The sequence below is a fragment of the Cuculus canorus genome, chromosome 5, assembly GCF_017976375.1.
Source record: "Cuculus canorus isolate bCucCan1 chromosome 5, bCucCan1.pri, whole genome shotgun sequence".
NCBI classification, from domain to species: domain Eukaryota; kingdom Metazoa; phylum Chordata; class Aves; order Cuculiformes; family Cuculidae; genus Cuculus; species Cuculus canorus.
Genome location: NC_071405.1, coordinates 27,589,090 through 27,609,957, shown reverse-complemented (window position 1 = coordinate 27,609,957; position 20,868 = coordinate 27,589,090). Strand labels below are relative to the sequence as shown.

The window sequence follows — 20,868 nt, the reverse complement described above, 5'->3', positions numbered from 1 at the left end:
ACTTCTAAACTGAAGTGGTTTTAACCAAATGTGAAGTGCTGCAGAGTTTGAAATGATTATGCCTGGAGTAGATGACTGTAAACTTTGGAGAGGGTTTCAAAGTAGCTTTTTTTTTTTTTTTTTAAACAAAGACTTGCAGAGCATTGAACTATTCGTGCTGAAGAAGTTGAGGGGCTGAGAGGGAAGCTGTGTTAATACGGCAAGAACAAAACAGTGAAAAGGTGGAAGCATTTGAAAGTTTTCAGAGGTAGTGTTCAACGCCAGGCTAAAGCAAACATAGAAAGCCCCTCCCAGCCTGAGAGCCTTGGTATTGCCGGGGGTGTGCTGGGCTGTAGATGCAGGGGCAAAGAGATGCTGAAGGGTCTGTGGTCCCCAGGCTCCTGCGGCATGGGAAGGCAAGCCTCGGCGAGACTCTCTGGAGAGGAAGGTATGAGTGCAGCATGAGGATGGTTAACACTCCCAAATTTGCAGCTATGTTTTTAGGACTCTTTCCAGCATTAGTTTCTCTTCAACATTTTTATTTTAGGGCTTTCAGTCTTTGCATTATGTGTTTTTCCTGTTTGAGGGAGAGAGTAAGAAACTTAAACTAGAATTCAGAAGCTGGTCCAGGACTCTGCTCCAGCTGGAAAAACACATGTGCTGGCATTCAGCTCCTGTAAGCTCCTTTCTGACTATTTTGAATGCTGGCATTGTTACAATAGGCAAGGGAACAGTCATGATAGCCCAGGGTGACAAATTGCTCAGTCTTGTGCATATATGTTTTTGCCTGGCTGGTTTTTATTAGCATGGAAGCATCATCTGCGGACTGCGCATTCTTTCCCTTTCATTTTCATGACCTCGTCCAGTGCGGACGACTGACAGATTCACTATGTGATTTTCAGCTTTTGATGATTAACTTTTTGACAGCGGTCCTTATCTTTTATTTAATATTATTATGATGATTATAACAAAGGGCTACATGTCGGGCAGCATGGAAATCAGACTGGGTGCTGCCTCCTTAACTCCAGTGATAACTTTGTGTTGATTTAACAACAAACCAGAATACAACTTTATGGATTAAATGAGGAAAAAGGGGGACAACTGCTGAATCTGATTATTTGGGTTACTGCAATGGGTAGCCATTTTATGCCCTGCTCCTTCAAGGACTTTGGTACTTAGTTAACTTTCCTTGGGGGAGTAATCCCATTGAGTTAAGCAGGGCTACACATATTTATGGAAGGGCTAGGGCCTTATTGTGCAGGGAGGATGTAAATACACATCCACTTTTTCCTTTTTGGTTAAAAGGAGACTCTTGTAAATGAATGAAACCAAAATGAACAAACAGAAAACAGATGAAAGAGAAAACATCTTTTCTTGCTGAAAGAAAAATGTTACATGCATCACTTCAGATTTGGCAGCCCTTGTCTCTTGCAGCCTCTGGTTTTATTTGCTTAGGGATGGCTGAATTACTGGTTTTGATAATGTTTATGACCATGTGCTAGGAAAGGAAACCTCCCAATAGGACTAAACAACAACTCTCAAGCATGCTGCGTGCTCTTCAGCAGGTTCAACAGGGGAAAGCATTGAGGAGTAACTTTTGCTGTGCAGTCCCTCTTTTGCATAGGAATTTGCATGGAAGGTGTAAACACACTTTGCGTGTGCAAATCAGATGTAGCTGCTTGTTAAGCATTTGTCAAGGAGAAAGGTTTTGACTTTGACTTTGCAGCTTGTTTTCACTACTGGCCCAAGAGTTTAAATCTCTCATCATTTAGGTGATTACTGAATTATCCATATCTATTGCTCTATGTTTCAAGCAATATTTGTTTAATTTTTATGTCTTCCCTGAGGGCAGATGCTGGTAGGAGGACACTAAATGCAGAAGACCAATTTCTTTTCTACTTATTAGAAGACTGATTCCCCAATTTCCCAGCCATCCTTTCCCCATGTGAGTTTCATGCTCCTTTGTTGCTTTGATTTGAAACAGCTGCTAAGAGAATCTTTGCCACTGAGGTTTTGGTGACAAAATGGAGATTATATCCTCAAACATCCTCCCAGACATGTCTCTTTCCTTCTCTGCCTTGCAGAGGTGGGGTTAGCATTAGGAAATGTCTCTGAGGGCATTATGGCAGTAGAAAATATTCCTTTGCTTCGGGAAGTCAATACTGGCAAGCGATGGAGGCATGATATCCCCTTTTCACCACCGAAGTGGAGTGAAGGGGGTGAGTCAGTGCAGAATACTGTATCCTTGTTTAGCAGATGTTCCTCTTTCATGCATCAAGATTTTCCAATCAGTACATCTCATGGTTGGACTCAAGCAATACAAGATAAAATCAGTCCTTTCAGTGGGTGGAAAAACAGTCATGAATGTGTGAAAACTGTCTGGGAACATCCATGCTTTTCATTAAGGTCTTTGTGTATACAGAGGCTGAGAGAAAACCTCCTGCCATCTTTGAACTTTGGACTAGGCTTATAAATGGATGTCAGTGATCAGCAGATGTCTTGTTACAGGTTGCTGTCCTAGCTAAATGCTGCAGGTTGATCTCCAAAGGCACAAGGACTGAGCTGTGACAGCACTAATTAAGAAACCGGGCTTCTATTTTTTGACTGAAACACACTCACATATCCTATAGATTGACTGCTGAGGAGGACATCTAGCAGACTGTGCTCCTCTGCAAATGTGGTCAAAGCTTTTGGGCTGGAGTATTTCTTCTGTTACAACACACTTATTTGCTTTCACTGAGAAATTTCAAAGGAACAGGCTGGTTCTGACAAATAGAATCATAGATCATGGAATGGGTTGGATTGGAAGGGACCTTAAAGATCATCTAGTTCAAAACCTCCACACCTCCCACTGGATCGAGCTGCTCAAGGACCCATCCAGCCTGTCACTGAACTCTTATGGGGAGGGGGAATCCACAACTTCCCTGCAACCTGTTAGAGTGCCTCACCACCTTCATTGTGAAGATTTTTCTCCTAATGTCTGATCTAAATCTTCCCACTTCCAATTTAAAGCCATTCCACCTCATGCTATCACTACATGCCTTGTAAAAAGTCCCTGCCCAGCTTTCTTCGGCAGCCCCCTTGAGTACTGGAAGGCCGCTATAAGGTCTCCTTGGAGCTTTCTCTTCTCCAGGCTGAACGACCCCAAGCCTCTCCTCATAGCAGAGGTGCTCTATGCCTCTCATCATGTTTGTGGCCCTCTTCTGGACCTGTTCAAACAGTTCCATATCCTTCTTATGTTGAGGATTCCAGAACTGGACAGAATACTCCAGGTGGGTTCTCACGAGAGGGGAATACAGGGACAGAATCCCCTCCCTTGACCTGCTGGCCACACTTATTTTGATGCAGCCCAGGATACGGCTGGCCTTCTGGGCTGTGAGTGCACATTGCCAGCTCATGTCAAGCTTCTTATCAATCAGCCCCTGTAAGTCCTTCTCCGCAGGGCTGCTGTCAATCACATCATTCCCCATCCTGTATCAAAACTGTGGATTGTCCTAACCCAGGTGTAGGACCTTATACTTTCCTTTGTTGAACCTCATGAGGTTCTCACAGGCCCACTTCTCCCGTTTGACCAGGTCTCTCTGGAGTCTTCAGCACAGGAAGGACATGGATCTGTTGGAGTGAGTCCAGAGAAGGCCATGGAAATGATCTGAGGGCTGGAGCAACTCCCATACAAGGACAGGCTGATAGACAATGAAAATATTAGACAGCTCTGGTCCCAGTACAGACGCCTGAGGGACACCACTTGTCACAGATCTTCATCTGGACATCGAGCCATTGACCACTACTAATTCCTCATCCTCTGAACAGCCCACCCATCAAATCCATGTCTCAGCAGTTTAGAGAGAAGGATGTTGTGGGGGACCATGTCAAAGGCTTTACAGAAGTCCCAATAGATCACATCTGTTGGTTTTCCTGTGTCCACAAAACCAGCTTGGCTTCTTACTGCTCCCTCTCTGTTGTCCACTCCACAGGCTACCTGGGCTGAGGTGGTCCCAGCCTGTGTTCTTGCTGCCAGTGTGACACTCTTGCAGGCCCACAGTGCCCTTGCAGCTCTTAGTGTTTGGCACGCCTCTGTGGTAGCAGGTTTAGGGTCTCCCAGGCACCATGCTCTGATGCCCTGTTCTTCTTGTAGGGCCATATCTGAGCTGGAGGTGTCTGTGCTTGAGCTCTCCTGTAGAATTCGATCTCGAGTCTTCTAACCAAACACTTAAATATTTACAGCAGCTTTCTCAGCCCAAATTTTCCTGTCCACACTCAGCTTTAAAAACTTCACTCTTCCTCCTGATGTGGATTTTTGTTCTTTCAAAACTGCAAAACTTCCTTCAGAAAGACTGCTTTGTAAGCCAACTCTGGTCATCATATGGACCTGGATAACATGGCCTCAGAAGAAAAAGTGAGAAGAATGTGCGAGCATGTGGACTGGTGAATTGAGAAGAGGACTTTCTAGTGTCAGAAAACAGATATATAGTGCCTCACACTGCAAACACTTACTGTAACATGCTTAATTTTGGGGGCAATCTGAATACCTAAACGAGCCTGTGCCCCGGGAATAGATGTGGGACTTCAGACCATCATCTTGTGTAAGGCAACATTGCTCCATTTGAGTAAACAGAGTAATGAACTTCACTTGTGGTAGATCTGACTCTTTTCTTTTTGTGGGAAGCTTTTGCAGAAAGTGGCCTGCACTGAGGCCTTGTTTAGGGACTGTACCAGCAGTGCATCATCTCTTCCAGACTTCTGCCCCACTGAAAAATGGGATGTTCCCTGCTGCTGTTTTTAGTGTGGCTGAGGGAGCTGGTGTTGGAGAGGCATCTTGGGGAGGGACAGCTCTCAGGAGTGTGGTGAGGAGCTAGATGCTTTCCATTGCAGTGCTTTTCTGTCAGGGAGGTTGAGTTTAATTTGCTGGCTTATCTCTGGTGGTGAATTTCATTTCTGCTCTGTCGGTTCAGATTGCTGTGACACCCACCCATGCCAGCGTTGGCTGCACCCTTTGGCTGCCAGGTGCTCCTCGTGTAGCGGAGTGAGGAGAGGTGCTGGCTGCTCCCTGTTGTGCCTGACCTTGGTGGGGTGTAAAGACACTGGGATCTGCCCAGATATACCAGCTTCCCATGTACAGCCCTAGTAAACTCATCACAGTTGCATCTGTGACATTGGAGGCCTGAGATTGCCTGAGTTTTGTTCTGCTCTTCATGGGTTTCAGCACATAAATCAATGTGATTGTCCCGGTTCCTCTCCTTTGTTGTTTTGTTGTTTTATCTTGCGTTATAAAATTTTCTCATATTGGGTAGGTGTGAAGTCCCAACTTCACTTCTTTGTTTGCCTTAAGTATGCATCTCAGGGCTGGCCGTTGCACCCTCATTTTGTGGCTTCAGCAATGAATGGGGGGAGGAGGAGAGGGGTGCAGCAGCAGTTGCTCCCCAAAGCCTGATGTTAGAATATTGCCTGAGGGCCTCATCTGCGGGTGCTGTCACACACTCCCTTCCTCCACCCCCACGCCTGGCTGCCCTGGCTAGAGTCTACCAAAGGAGCTTCTACACATGCATGGCAAGACCACCTACACCTGCCGAGAGGTCAGGGACTGGCCTTATAAAAGAACTTGTGAGGTGTCAGCATATGCTCACCACTCCAATTGGATCACTGAGCCATGCAGCCTGGAAGAAGCTGCTGCTGGAGCTACTGTCCGAGAGACCGTGTGTTCCTGAGGCTGCTGCTGCCCCTTTCATTTTCCCTTCTCTTTCTCCTTCTCAACACCTCCTCCTGCCCCCCAATATCTATCTATCTATCTATCTATCTATCTATCTATCTATCTATCCATCCATCCATCCACCCACCCTGTCTTACTGGGTTTTTTTGAGTGGTATCGGTGTGTGATGGATCAAATCTGAGTGACCTTGCTTGTGTTCAGGGGTCAGATTTAAATCTGTTTTCTGCAACTTTAGTAAGTGTTGTTGTGCACCCTGCCTTGTTGTGTACCCGAGGTTTTTGTTCTGTTTATTTTGGTCAAAGCCAGAATAAATTTTGCTTTTTGATTTCGCCCTGAGAGTGAACTTGTTGGCCTTTGGATCACCGCACAGATAATCGAACCACCTTCTTTGACTGTGCAGGTCGAAAGAGGGCCCTGTAGGTAGTGGATCATAGAATCACAGAATCATAGAATGGTTTGAGTTGGAAGGGATCTTAAAAATCATCTGATTCCAACCCCCCTGCCATGGACAGGGACACATCCCACTAGATCAGGCCTTGAACTCTTCCAGGGAGGGGGCATCCACAACTTCCCTGGGCAGCCTGTTCCAGTGCTGCACCACCCTCATCATGAAGAATTTCCGACTAATGTCTAATCTAATCTGCCCCTCTCCAATTTATAGCCATTCCCCTTAGTCCTATCACTACATGCCTTTGTAAAAAGTCCCTCCTAGCTTTCCTGTAGCCCCTTCAGGTACTGGAAGGTCTCTATAACATCTCCCCAGAACATTCTCTTCTCCAGGCTGAACAAGCCCAACTCTCTCGGCCTGTCTTCGTATACGAGGTGCTCCAGCCCTCCAATCATCTTTGTAGCCTTCTTTTGGACCTGTTTGAACAGTTCCATATCCTTCTTATGTTGAGGATTCCAGAACTGGACAGAATACTCCAGGTGAGTTCTCACAAGAGGGGAATACAGGGGCAGAATCCCCTCCCTCGACCTGCTGGCCACACTTCTTTTGATGCAGCCCAGGATATGGTTGGCCTTCTGGGCTGCGAGTGCACGTTGCCAGCTCATGTCAAACTTCTCATCAATCAGCCTCCATAAGTCCTTCTCTGCAGGGCTGCTGTCAATCACATCATTCCCCATCCTGTATCGAAACCGTGGATTGTCCTAACCCAGGTGTAGGAACTTGCACTTGGCCTTGTTGAGCCTCATGAGGTTCACACAGGCCCATTTCTCCAGCTTGTCCCGGTCTCTCTGGGTGACATCCCATCCTTCTGGTCTGGCAACTGCACCACTCAGCTTGGTGTCATCTGCAGACTGGTTGAGGGTGCACTCAATCTCACTATCTATATCATTGATGAAGATATTAATCAGTACTGGTTCCCAATTCCCCCTGAGGAACACCTCTTGACATGGATCTCCATCTGGACATTGAGCTATTGACCACTACTTTCTGAATATGACCATCCAACCAATTCCTTATCCACCGAACAGTGTACCCATCAAATCCATATCTCAGCAATTTAGAGAGAAGGATGTTGTGGGGGACCGTGTCAAAGGCTTTACAGAAGTCCCGATAGATTACATCTGTTGGTTTTCCTGTGTCCACTGATGTGGTTACCCCATTACAGAAGGCCACTAGGTTGGTCATACAGGACTTGCCCTTGGTGAAGCCATGCTGATTGGGGCGTGGCAGTAGGGGAGGAATGCAAACAGAAGAATAGAATGGAAAAGGTGAACTCTTTCTTGTCCTGTTCATGTGGGACAAGTTTTCAAGAATTCTACATCATCCTCAGTATTTTGGCACTGGTTTTAATAACTTTTAATCACTTTCCTCGTTAACCCGATTGTTCATTTTTCAATATGCTCCTTTAACTACTTATACACCTCACAAAGAACAGTGCAGAGAAAGCAAACCAATTTATTAGAAAAGTAGAACCACATGGCATTCCATATTGGGCAGATTTGTGATGAGCAATTAATTATTTCTATTTTCTTCCTCCTCAGTTTAACTACAGTTTAAGTTGTTGATGTTAGTATTATCAAACCAACATTTTTGTATGATTTGCCAGGTTTGACAGAATTAAATGGATTTCTTTAAGTGATAATAGACATAATTAATTCGGTGTATAAGTTGCTTCTTTGCCTTTGAAGTTAAGTAAAAAATGAGATGTTAGGACTGAAATAGTGATATTTAATTGGAAAACATTATAAAAAATAAACTACATACACGGCAGTCCCATAAAATAGAAAAGAGACAGTGTACGTGTAACTGCAGAAATTAACAATTTGTGGTTGAATGTTTTGCTTTAATAGCAGTGAGGGTGGTAGTAGTGATTGCAAGCACAATGGAGGGAAGGCAGAGTGACACAGAAAGGGCAGCGATGAGCTATTTGAACATGATTGACAAGAATAGTTACGTGAAATTTCTTTATAGGTCATTCAGACAGGCAGAATGAAACCATTGCTCTTGGAGACAGTGCGAGTGTTTAATTTTCCTTATATCATCTTTTGTAGTCATATAATAAATAGTGGTTATACGCAATGCTAATACCTTGTAAAGGATGTTAGGTTTAGCCATGTGCCTCTGCACCTGGCTTAGTAGATATATGGAAGATAGAAGAAGGTGTTAGCGTGTTTAATGGCTTTTAACATACAGCACTGCTTATCAGGACCCCATTCTGAACAATGACGTGTAGGAGACCTGACATTCTCCCATGCCTCAGCTGGAGAACTTGGAAAATCTAATCTGTGATATCAGTATTATAAACTAGATATTACTCTTGGATATTATCAACTGATTATGAGCTCGGTCCAATGTAAGGTAAAATTTGGCTGTTTATTAAAATGTCTAGGTTTCTGGCCTACCTCTTCCCTCAGAAATAATGTGGTTTAAGTTGTTAGATGGAAGTTCTGTTTTATTTTCACTCATGAGGATAAAGCAACTGTGGCAGAAGAGTATGTGGAAGGAGAGGAGAAAGGCTGGAGATGAATTCCCTCAAGTGGAACAGGGCTTCCTAGTAAAAACAGTAATTCTCCCCAATAATAGTAGTTTAGGCAAGGTAATTAAATGGGTGCTAGATGTATTCCTGTACAGTTGTGGTGAACGGAGTTCTCTAGTTTATACTGGATGCCAGTTGGGTGAAGCTGGCTGTGTAAGTGAAGAGATTACAGCAATGCCTACAAAAGGATGAAAACTAAAGCTTTTATTCCACAAGAATTCGTGAGGAAACAATATGGATTATAATACTGAGAGTCCCTTTTCCCCCTCCTACACCTTTGCTGACAATGAAGACATGTACAAGGTTCATTCTTGGCCAAATATGTGCCCACAGACCTCTCCAGTCTGGGTGGAAGAAAGAGGAGGTACTGTTGAGGAGTAAACAGAAGATACCTGTGGTCATCTTTAAGTTACTCTGATGGTGAAAGATCCTAGTAGCTGCCATCAAGTGAGCCTTTGATCAAAACACAATAATACATCTCATTAAAATCATTTGGTTTGCCAAACAGTCCTTTTCATGCTCTGAAGAAGCAACTGAGCCTCTTTAAATACAAAGCAAATAGCAGGCAGAGACAATGGAGGGATTTCAGACAGCACATGCCAGGTCAGAGCTGAGCATGTAGGCAAGGGGTTTTCCTTGGTGGCACACAGAGGGTGGGATATTGTGTTTGCAGTTGCTGAGCATCTGGTGGCAGCAAAGCTATCCAAAATCTAGGAGAAGTAGATGTGATCAGGGATGGGGCAGCAGGAGTGGGACTGGAAATCTCAGATATGGAGCTTGATGGTGCTGGATGGTGCATTCTGGATATGAAAATAGTACAGAAACCCCTTCTACGTTCAGGAAAACACACCTCTGGTTTGGCAAAAAAAGGAATAGTGAAAACACAGCCTAGAGAAGACCATTGTACTGTGTCACTATTTCCTCATTTAGAGTGGTCCTGGGGGGAACTGAATCTTGTTTAACAGCTAAGACCAAAGGAGCAACAGTGATTAACTTGAAAACCAGTGAAGTATGTGGAAGACTCCTACTGCCTTTTGTGAGCTCTGGATTGGGTCAAGGTTGCCAAGAGATTGATACTGTTAAGATGATTATCTCAAGGGGATGTTTCTGAGGGAACTGTACAGTGGGGAAGACAATACGTGCTTTGCCTGGTTTTGACAGTATGTCACATTCGATGGATGCTCTCTTTCCTTCTCAGCTTTTGACAGGCCGTAAAGGCTAATTAAACAAAACTACTGAATTCACATTCTTCCTTCAAAGGAGTACACATTTATGCTGCAAATAGTTAATAATGACTATTGTGGGTATGTAACTAGTCAGTGTGATATAGCACATATTGCAGAGCCTACTGAAGGCAGATATTCCCAATTAACACATGGTATTACCAATCAACATTTGTGCCATTTATAGAACATGTTTCTTTGCTGCTAGTGGGGCTTCAAGACCCACAATGGTATGAAAGCATTTTTCAAATAGGTTTTTATGTCAGAGAAGGAGTAAAACTCTGCGTTGTTGAAGAGATGGAAGAGCAATGAAGAGCTGCACTCTAGGGAAAAGAGCAACACTTTACAAGTGTACAAAAAGACAAAGTCCCTGCCTGGAAGGACTCACAGTCTCCAGCTGAGGAATTTCTGTGTATGAGACATCAGAGGATGGCAGTGTGAGGGAGGAGGGAGACAGACAAAGTGGTGTGATAAAACACAGGTGCATACCCTGGAGAACAGCTTTTTTGTATTGTGCTTTGCCGGTGGATTGCGGAGGTAGGGGAGTTTCCACCTCATGGGCAGCATCGACAGGAAGCAGCAGGAAACAGAACAGAGGAACATAGTTTGAAACAAATATTTAAGAAAAGACAATGAATGGGTAGAAAGTCATTGTCTACTTCCCCAGTTTTGGATGCTCTGGAGAAAAAGTGACTCCCCAGGCATTATCAAGCATCTCTCTTGCTGTGAAATATGCCACCCTAGAAAATACTTCGATGTGGACATATGCTGGAGTATTTTTCTGTCCTCACCACTCAAGAAAATGCTGTCCCCTTACCTTTTCTTCCTGACCCTTCACTGTCACAGCTGTACAGAAAATCTTCCTTGGACTGCTATCAGTTCCTGGGGCTAAAGTCTGGTATTTCACTGTCCTCAAAGTTTGCTTAGCTGCAAAGAGGTTCCTATGTATGAGGGATTGGGAGTGGCCCAGAGGTTAATGAGAGAAATGGAGTGGGTCATCAGTGAGGAGACACAGGACAGAGAATAAATAAATAAATATATATGTATAAAAATATATATATACATGTATGTATACATTATAGATACATAAAAAACAAGCAGAAAATAGACAATACAGAGAAAGAATAGTCGCTAAGAATGGTTTGACATATACTTTCTTATGAGGCATTAATATATGCTGTCTTTAATGATGCAGCTTGCATGCGTCGGGGTAAAAATGAGGCAACACCTTAGGCTGAAGCAAAACAAACCGTGCCTGGAAAGTCCTCTGCCCATTTTTCCTCTTTCCTTTTCTTTGAGAAAGAGCTGTCAGTACCTCCTGCTGCAGTCCAGATATTGGTATAAATGGGTAGTAGTGTCTCATGAGGGATGTGGGTTTTTTTTTCAGCTGAGGTGCTGTAGTATTAGGTTTTGTATTCTCTTGATGCTAAATAATCATGTTGTTCTCACTCAGCTTGTCAGGAGTTTGTGCTGGAGCCTCTGAGGTGACTGGACCTGGAAAGTTGCTAAAAAGAAAGATAGGTGAATAATTGCTAGGGGTATTTTAGAGCTGTTTCTGCCTCCTCTGTAATTAAGAAAGCACAGCTTGGGGTTTATATAGATGTTTGCATGATTTTTTTCTCATCTCATTTATTTTTAACAGGAGAAATCTGAGTAGTGCTCCCTTCCTTCATTGTGTTCCCTTTTTCTACATACCATGGAAAAAAAGAAACAGAGGGGGATTAGCAAAGTCACCTCTGAAAATGTGCCTCTCCCCTCCACCCATCAACAGGAAATGAATACAGAACACAACTAACACCCCATTTTTCATTAGTTCCAGATTCAAGAAGAAAATTAGGGGAAACCTTCAGATCTGTAGTGCAGGTGTCTTTTCTTCCTAATGCAGGTTTTTAGTAGTCACTTCAGCCTTGAGTGTTTTACATTAAAATCATACTGTTCAATTACCTAATTTAATTCCTCTATAAGACTCCACTGGTCTCCAAGTACTCATCTTTCCAATCATCTCTAGTAGTTTGCAAGAGCTAGTGAACTTTTTGAATGAGCATTTTCCATTTCTTGAGGCAAGACATTACACTCCCTCTTCATTGCCTTGATAGAAACTGCCAGGGGATTTCTATGAGTTAAGCACATTCTGAGAATGGCTTCAGTGAAGGTGATTTCCTCACAACACCATTCTTGGAGAAATTGTACAACACAACCATACAACTCGGGTGAGTTTTCCCTACAGTAGAACCTACTTAAGAAAACATACAAAAGTATCTTTACCAAATAATACAGCACTTCAGTAGGGCTCCACAGTTTTCTTTTATTGCTGGTGAATGTAAATACTGAGCTAACAGCATGTAAAAATTTGATATGAAAATACAGAGAAAAACAGTCATATGAATTTTATTTTTCCTTCAGGTACTCTCTTCTTCAGAGAAAAATCACAATTGCAAGGTAGCTTTTCTTTCTAAGGTTTACATGAGTTCTGATTAAAATGAGTAGCTCTTTTCAAATAAAAAACTGTTTGCTTTTACCAAAATTCACAAAAGCAGCAATTTTCATAACCTACGAGAACAGAGGAAATTTTGAAAATCACAGTTGTCCCTACCTCCAAATAGTAGGGAAAAATGATAGACATTTGGTTAGCTTTATTGAGAGCATAATGTGCTGTTTGGCCTTCAGTACGATATTTCAGAGTATTTGGATCCAAAATACCTCTCTGAGTCATACTGAATGTTTTATCTTCAATGTAGCAGCCCCATTTATGGGAGTGGAAGCTGTGATATTGATCATTAGAAGTTGCATATTGCTAACATTTTAGCCATAAACTTATTATAACCCTAAAAAAAATCAGCATCTTCCCTGGAGTGGATTGAAATGCTTATTTTACAGATGCCTGATGAAATTTCTGAAGTTGCACAAGAGATGAGATTTCTTTTTAACCTGAATAAAAAGACTCTTTCTGTGTTAATTCATGAACTGTTTTACTTTCATTTGTTCTTGCCATTTAAAGATAAAGCATCACTGAGGTGCACCTTTGTTTTTCTGCCACAAACCCTCCCAAAGTGCAGAAATCCAGTCAATCAGTTTCACACACCCAAAAAAATAATGGCTTGACCTGCCTGTGGCCAGATCTGACATGCCCTGCTGTGGTGGGAAAATTAATTCACCTCACTACACTGCAGTCACCCTCAGCTGAGTCCTGCAATTATTTCATTATGATCTAACTGAGGCTGATAACAGATCTCATTTGATAACTGTGGATGGCTGGGAGGGCAGCATGGGGGTGGGAAGTGGATGCCCACACATGTCAAGCCCTTGCATCTAACCAACTGAGCTTTGTGAAGCTTTTTTTGCCTGATGGAAATGGGGGTGATTAAAGACATGTTGTGCCCGTCTGTGTAGCTTCCACATGATTTCTCTCCCCTAGACGATGTACTGTGCAGTTAGCATATTTGAAAACCTAGAGGCTTTTCATCTTCTGCAGGGACAGGGAAGGATGTTTATGACGGGCTGGCTGGAGGAGCACGCTAAGAGTCCAGTGTTTTCTGGAGAAAGGATCCACTATCATATTTATTTTCTTTCTTTCTTTCTTTCTTTCTTTCTTTCTTTCTTTCTTTCTTTCTTTCTTTCTTTCTTTCTTTCTTTCTTTCTTTCTTTCTTTCTTTCTTTCTTTCTTTCTTTCTTTCTTTCTTTCCCTTTTTTTTTTTTTTTCACCTGTGCTGTGACAGATGGACGAAGGGAGCCCTGGAAAAGTGTTAATTGCTCTTTTCTTTCATTCAAGTGGTTCGGAGGTTCAGGGGACCCTCTAATTAAAGAATCTGTGAGTGAGCTGGGCATCTGGCCTCTGCCATTTTAATCAAACTTGTAATATGAAGAGAGGGCAATGGTTGTCCAATTACTTGACAGCTTGAAGATGTATATATGGTAAGCAAATACATTTGCTCAGAAGATGCCAAATTGCCATAACAACAAAATGCATGCTATCTATTTTATGTTTATCGTTTTTTTTTTTAAATGCATAAACATGTACTTCATCCCCATCCTCAGAATGGATCTATATGGGTTATAAGATCCTTCTGCATGATTTAGCATCTGCAACAAAATTGCTATGCAGAAGTTTTGTAACATATGCAAATATCATGATACTGAGTCATGGAACAGTTTCTCTAATATGAAAAAACTACTGAATTGAAGTTCTTTATTTTTGAGTCTCCTGTGAAATATCTAATTTCACCCATTTGCCTACAGAAAGTTGCTATTCATTTGAATAAAGAACTTAACTATTATTTTCATGTTTTTCAAAGGATCATGATCCTAGCTCACACACCTGGAGTTTATCACAATGTATATCAAGACTTCTTCATGTTAGTGAACATTACGCTGAGTATAAAATGATGTAATGCTGTTTTCCTAAATCTGATGACAACCTGGAATAACTGCTGAGCAATGTGTGTTTTGAAATTCTTCCTAAATGCTGCTAGCTCTGTAAGGCAAAGATGAATGTTCAAATACCATTGCTGTTACTTAAATATCCAGGATTTTGTTGAATCAGCTAAATTCACAGTATTTCACTGTTTGTCTTTTTGAAGGAAACAACTCATAAACTGCTTATCTTGTTACTACAAACTATATCCCATTTTCTTCAAGGTAAGATTCTAGTGTCAAAATAAACAAGGCAGATACCTCTTTAGTAACTACATAATTCTGATTTATTTTTAATTAATTAAAATGTCAGCACCAAGATACAGAAGGAGGCTGCTGCAGACTTTAGAGTTTGCTGCAGAATCCGAAGGATCTTGTTGCAAGTATAAGCTGTGCATCATAACATATTCTTTAAAATGTGGATGGTTCAGTTGCTGGCATCTGGTCAATGGAGCTTTACTTCTTTTGGTCTTTGAATCAAGGTTGAGCAGTGCATAACAATAGATGGTATTTTTATTTTCTACAAACCAGTCAGACCTATCACCTCTAAACCACATCTTCATAACTCTCAGCTGTATTCGAAATCTCAGCAAAAAAGCCAATATAGAATGGATTGTTAGACTCAGCATGCCTCTTCTGGATCCAAAATTAAGAGTCTCAAGCTGCACAAAGGAATCTCTCTTCAACCCTACTGTGGTGTTCCAGTTATACTTTTCCAGTTTTGTGAAGAGAGAGCTCTTCATCTCATATCTTTTACATATCTTTATCATTAGTCCTGAGCCTTATTTTAAAATTTCCTCCACCTAGGCAAATTTCTGTCTACTTCTGGCTTACACACAACATAGAATGCTGGCAACTGTCAGTACTTTTATAGCTGGCCGCCAAACCATCAATTTGAGTGAAAAAAACAGACTATTTTCTCGTACTTATAAGACCTACATTTATAGTATCCACATGCTGGGGTAATTACTGCTAAATAATTTAATACTGTAAAAACTGACATATCCATTTAGGTATATGCCTGTTACATTGTTAAACTGTATTGGGGTTCTGACCTCTATTAGATAGCAAATAATCCTACTAAAGACTGGTCATTCTCTCTTTCTTACTCTTTTTCTTGCTTTCATGGTGAATTTTATTCATAGAGCTTCAGGTTTTGCAGCTATTCTTGGTGTTGAACAATTAGTAGGTACACACTTGTGGCGGCACTAAAAATTCAGTGCAATCACAATCATGTCTGATTACCAATTCAGAAGGATCTAACTATTTAGCTGCAAGGATAATTTTGCTCACTGTAAACAGCTTGGAGAACTGTGTGTGATCATGTTGTGTGACCAAATAAAAAAAAAATCGAATTAGATTATTTGCTAAATGCCAAGGCACATTAAATATTTTTGACAACAATGAAGATTCTTTGTAAATTGTAATTAGACTGGAAATTATTGCACAGAGCCTGCTTCTCTATAATCCTTTTAAATCAGAGTAGTTGTAATTGGCCTTAGAGACTCAAACTGCTTCGTGTTTTATTTTCTAGAAGTTCTGCTTCTGCATATGTAATAACAGAATCCTTTGTGGATATGATACAATAGACATGCGTGTAGGGTTATTTTAGTTTGTTTGTTTTGGTAGTGAGTCAGATAACCAGAGAAAAAGAATACAGAAAAGAAAATATGCAGAATGCTCCTGGATATGAATGGTACTTAAATGCAAAAAAAATGTTAGAAATTGTAATGGTCCAGATGAGGGTGAGAGAAGCAGCATAGCTGTGCTGGTTAACATCTGTCAAGGATCTGGACCTATATTTTGCCCAAGAAACTGCCAGAGGCTTCAGGAAACCTAATGTTTTGGGTTTTCCTGAACACAAAGCCAGGGTTTTTTTTCAAGTTCCAGGTCCTTAAAGTTTCCCTTTCACATTTATGATTTTTTTTTTTCTCTTCTGGCTTTAGATTCACAGGAACAGAAACTAGAGGAGAGCCTGAGGGAAAGGATGAATTCTGCTGCAGCCATTTTACATCAAAAGAAGGCCCTTTTCAGTGAAACATCCTTATGCTACCAGTGGCACAGGAGCACAAGAATGTCTGTGTGTTTGTATAAATAATAGCTGTGGGAATGAGAGGGAGCAGTGGCAGATAGTCAAGGAGTTAAGTGGAAGTCAAAATTAAGTAGGAATTTTGAGGCTTATTTGATGTAACACTTGGCTTTGAGGAAGGAGGAAGTTGGACTTGAAGCAAACCTGCAAATTACAGCCCAGCCTCATTAGAAATTAGCTGGTAGTAATCAGAGAGCCTTAACTAAGTGTAAAAGTATCTTTAATCTAGAGATGTAGGATTCTCTTGGGTGGCTGTTGCTCATTCTGTCATAGACTGAATTAGCTAACAAAACTAAATCCATCAATACATCTAATAGAAATTTTCAACTCACCTCTGCTGAGCTTTGATTTATCACCAAATATCCGAAATGAAGCAAGGTTTGTCTTGGAACAGTTTACACAAGACTAACATTCACGTGATCGTGGCTTTCACTGAAATGAGCATAACTTCTAGTCTGTAAATGTGATGAGAAAATAATGTACCTAGAGCCACTTCATGTATGGAAGTTACCAACCTCAATCTCCACCGAGAATATATGTAAAACTGCAAATTTTAGGTCTGTTGGATTAGTTTAGATTTTCCTTGATCTAGCTGAGGCTAGACATTGGCCTACATATGTTGGGGTTTTTTTTTATTTTTAATATTTAGTTTACACCCATCACTCAGAAGTATAAATCTCACCTGCTAATGTAGATTTATTAAAATCAATAGAGTCCAAGGGTAAGATTTCAGTTGCATTAATAAAGCAAATGGCAAAATTCACAAGAAAGGACTAGAACTTTACTGTACAAACCTGATTTTTAGAACATTGAAAACTTAGTGTAAAAGCAGTATAAATATCAGTCTTGTTTTGAGGAGATAAGACCTACATTAATATAGTCCATCCAAACCATATTATCTTCAATGGGGCTTGTGTTAGATACTCTGGAAAAAGAGCTGAAACAATGTCTTTATCAGTATGGACAATTTCTATTTGAATGGAATATTTTCCTATCAAGCTGGGTTTTTTCAATAAACTAGAAGATTCTAGCCAGGACAGAAATTTCTAAATGAAAGTCTTATCTGAAGCACCAGGTTAACATATGCTTCTTTCCTTCAGGATAGCCACAAACATATTTGTGTTTTGAAATTGGTGAGATTCTTAGATCGATAATGTGTGATGTGGTGAAGTTGAAAGGGCAACTTGGCAAAGGCTATTGCCTTTTGCCTTTTCTTCCTTCAGGTCTACGTCGTTGCTGGCTTATCTAGCATGCTGTAGAACATGCGGTCATGGGGAGTATTGAGATGCCCAAAGATGAAAGGGCAGGATTTAAACAAGTGGGAAGATATGCATTCAGATGGGGCATTGAGAGAGACATCTACCTCATGTTACATTGTAAAACAGAGCCCAAGGCTTTGAAGAGCCAAAACAGCTTTAAAAAATATTAACAGTCTAAAGTTCTGATGATTTCTGCAAGCTGGAAGAATAGGTTTTGGGCAGCTCGTTGCTCTGGGAGAGTGGGGAGGCTGCTCCCTTGCCCATTGCCTGTGTGGATCATGGGGTCAGCAGTGGGGCTGGGAGCGGGATGATCTGGGGCAGGTGGAAACACTTCTCTGAAGCCTCTGGCTGAAATGGCTGATTCACAACGTGTTCCTGCAGCCTCTGTGTTACACCCTGCTGGCCTGGCACCAAAATGGAAGAGGCTTTGCTTTCTGCATCCTCTTGTCACCACACTTCAGTGCCCAAATCCCACCGACTTTGTTTAAGCCTCAGTCAGATGAACCACCCATTGAGTCAATGGAAACCTTTTCCAAGCAGGACTTGAATAAGGAAGTTGAAGAAGGCATTTCCAAGGGGATGAGTGGACCAGGTGACCTAACCGGTCTTTTCCACATAACACTTTAAAGGACAGAAAAATGCCATGAGGGATCTTGCAGTTTTGTGGGAAAGAGAAGCAAGCACACTGCTGAAGTAGTAGGGCTGGAAGGCATTAGACCTTAGAGTGGTTTAATTATCCTGTTGTTGCTGCTGGGAAATAATTCTTGCTTCATCAGTGCACAAGTCCTTTCAGTACAAGTTGTGCTGTAGATCGGCAGAAGGGCCGCAGCCATGCATTGCCTTAGGCAGGACAGCCGTGCCCTGGCTGTGGGGCCATGCTTCTCTCCGGTCCTGCTCCTCTCAGTCCTGTGGCTACTATTTCTCTGGCATAGAAAGGCTTTTGTAACAGGACCCTATGTTTTGAAGTGAGAAAAATTTTAATATGAAGAGTGCTGTATTTTCCAATATGTATAGGTATGTAAGTATATATGAAAAGAGGGAGAAAGAGGCTTTATATGTACACAAATGCATGCACATATTTATTTACAAAGACTGCACCTTTTAAAGGTAAAATAGTTTATAAAAACAGTGAAATGGAGTCAAACTTCAGGGTGTAGTACTTCAGATCTGGTCTCTGGCATCATGTTCTTGTTAGCCTCAGTACTTTCATTTGAAAAGTCATTTTTATTGATGTTATTACTAGACACCTGAGTCAAATCTGCAACGTAGGTTAATTAGCTACAAAGTTTGGAAGATCATGGAAGATGAAGAGTGCTGTAGTGTATTGTTACTGCTTATTTCTGCAGTATGTCTGTCTGATTGTGTGCTGTGTGCCACTATGTGCTGGTGTAAGTGCAGGTCCAGGATGGATGTGTTGCTCCGTGCTCTCCAGTTCTGAAGCATGGAGGTACTGATGAATAATCAAAGAGATTTGGTATTAGGATCTTAAAGAACTGATGGGGACTACAAAACTGAAAAATTGCTGGAGATTATGACTTCTTGGTTTTCCTTGATTTGCCAGATATGCCTGCTGACTGGACAGTGTGGTAAAGCAGTGCAAAGCAAGATCCCCTTGCATCTTCTTTTCAGTTTGTTTTCCGAGGGAGAGATGACTCTATTACCTCCTCCCCCGTCCCTGTGCTTGCTGCTTCTCTGGCCAAGATGACTGTTGTGGGTGGCATGTCCCCCTGAGCACTCTAAGGAACACCCTGACTTCCTCCCCCAGAGTCTAAATGTCTCCTTTGATTTTCCTGATGCCTGTCACCCTGCCACTGTCACTGCCGATGTCTACAGTGCCAGGGACACTGCACATGAAGAAGTGCTTCATGAAGCATGAGGGTCAGAAAGATCCTCACAGAAGCCTGCATTCTCCACTGGTCTCCACAGCCCCAGTGAATGGAGATCAATGCTGGAGTACTGAAACTCAGCCACTCCTGCTTCTCCTCTGGTTGTCCCCTTCCTGCACAGTGGCTACTCGCAGCCACTGGCCTGTTGCTTCTAAATATATGACTGCCTCTATCTTGTCACCCTGGCACAGCTCGCTCTCTTGCTGATGTGAAATAGGTACTATATTTACCCAGAAGAGTCATGAAAATTGCCATGACAATGATTGTGGTTGCTTGGGAATGCAAAAAGCTAATTTTGCCTGAATAATAAGGCACAGAGTTATCTGTCTCCCTTGGTAAAGCAATGAGGAGTTTATGCAGGTGCGAACAGGTAATTTTTGTGAGGGCATAATTGCAAAATATGAAAATGTTCTTGTATCAGTTCAGACCGGTGACTAATAAATACCTCTAATGTGCTAATGGCTGAATTTTGATGCCCTCGCTCGTTGTGCTGAAGATCTGTAGGAAAACTGAATGTCCCTGCCCCCTTGTTTCACTGCCAAAGAGAAAAAATATCCTATTACACAAACTTTAGCCTGAAAATAACTCTCTACTGTACATCTTTGCCCAGGGCGAATTTTTCACTGGTGAGTAACAGCATTTTCACAATCTACCTTTTATATTTATCGCTCTAAAGCTATGTAGTATGCCAAAGTTCATTTAAAGGAGACTACAGCTTTTGCTTTTGGAAATCTGAAGGGGAAGAATAAGATAGCTACCAAAACCTAAAACTTTCTCAGGCAGTGCTTTTCCTTCTCCATCACCTCCATCACAAAACATTTGAAGAATTGTTTTGTGAAATGGTGACAAAGATTCCATCCAAACAGTGTAAAAATCACTTCAACGTTTGCCTATTTGTTTCAGGAATGTTCTGATGTCTCTGAATAAAAAAAAAAAATACCCCAGTCTCAGCAAGGCAACACCCTCTCAGAGGGATAGATGTTTGGAAGAGGATGGCCATGATGGACTCACATGCTCTCCATGTGCTCTGAAGCTGTTGACCTGCTGGCCTGGGAGCTCAGAGCCCTGGTGCACACCTCCGTCTTGAATAACAACAAGGGTCTGAAGCAATTTCATGTGTTAATCAACTTTTCCCAACCCAGATGAAGCAGTTTGCTGAGAAAGCTGAGAAAATTTTTTCTACCTTCGCTGCAGCTGACTGCAAGCAGCATTGAGTGAATATGTACCGACACAAACCCACTCTCCCTCACCAGTGTTTCTTTTGCTGCTGCACAGTGGTTTAAGGCAACTCACAGCTGTTTCTGAGGCAGTTTTGTGCTCAGTTTTAGTCT

At 41.8% G+C, this 20,868-nt stretch overlaps 1 long non-coding RNA gene across 1 annotated transcript in view; it reads left to right on the top strand.

Moving 5' to 3' along the window:
* The first annotated feature begins 326 nt into the window (after positions 1–326).
* Positions 327–20,868, top strand: part of LOC128852337 (uncharacterized) — a 51,933-nt gene continuing 31,391 nt past the window's right edge. The window contains exon 1 of the long non-coding RNA XR_008450132.1: positions 327–427. This is a non-coding gene — a long non-coding RNA (uncharacterized LOC128852337). The remainder of the gene's footprint in view (positions 428–20,868) is intronic.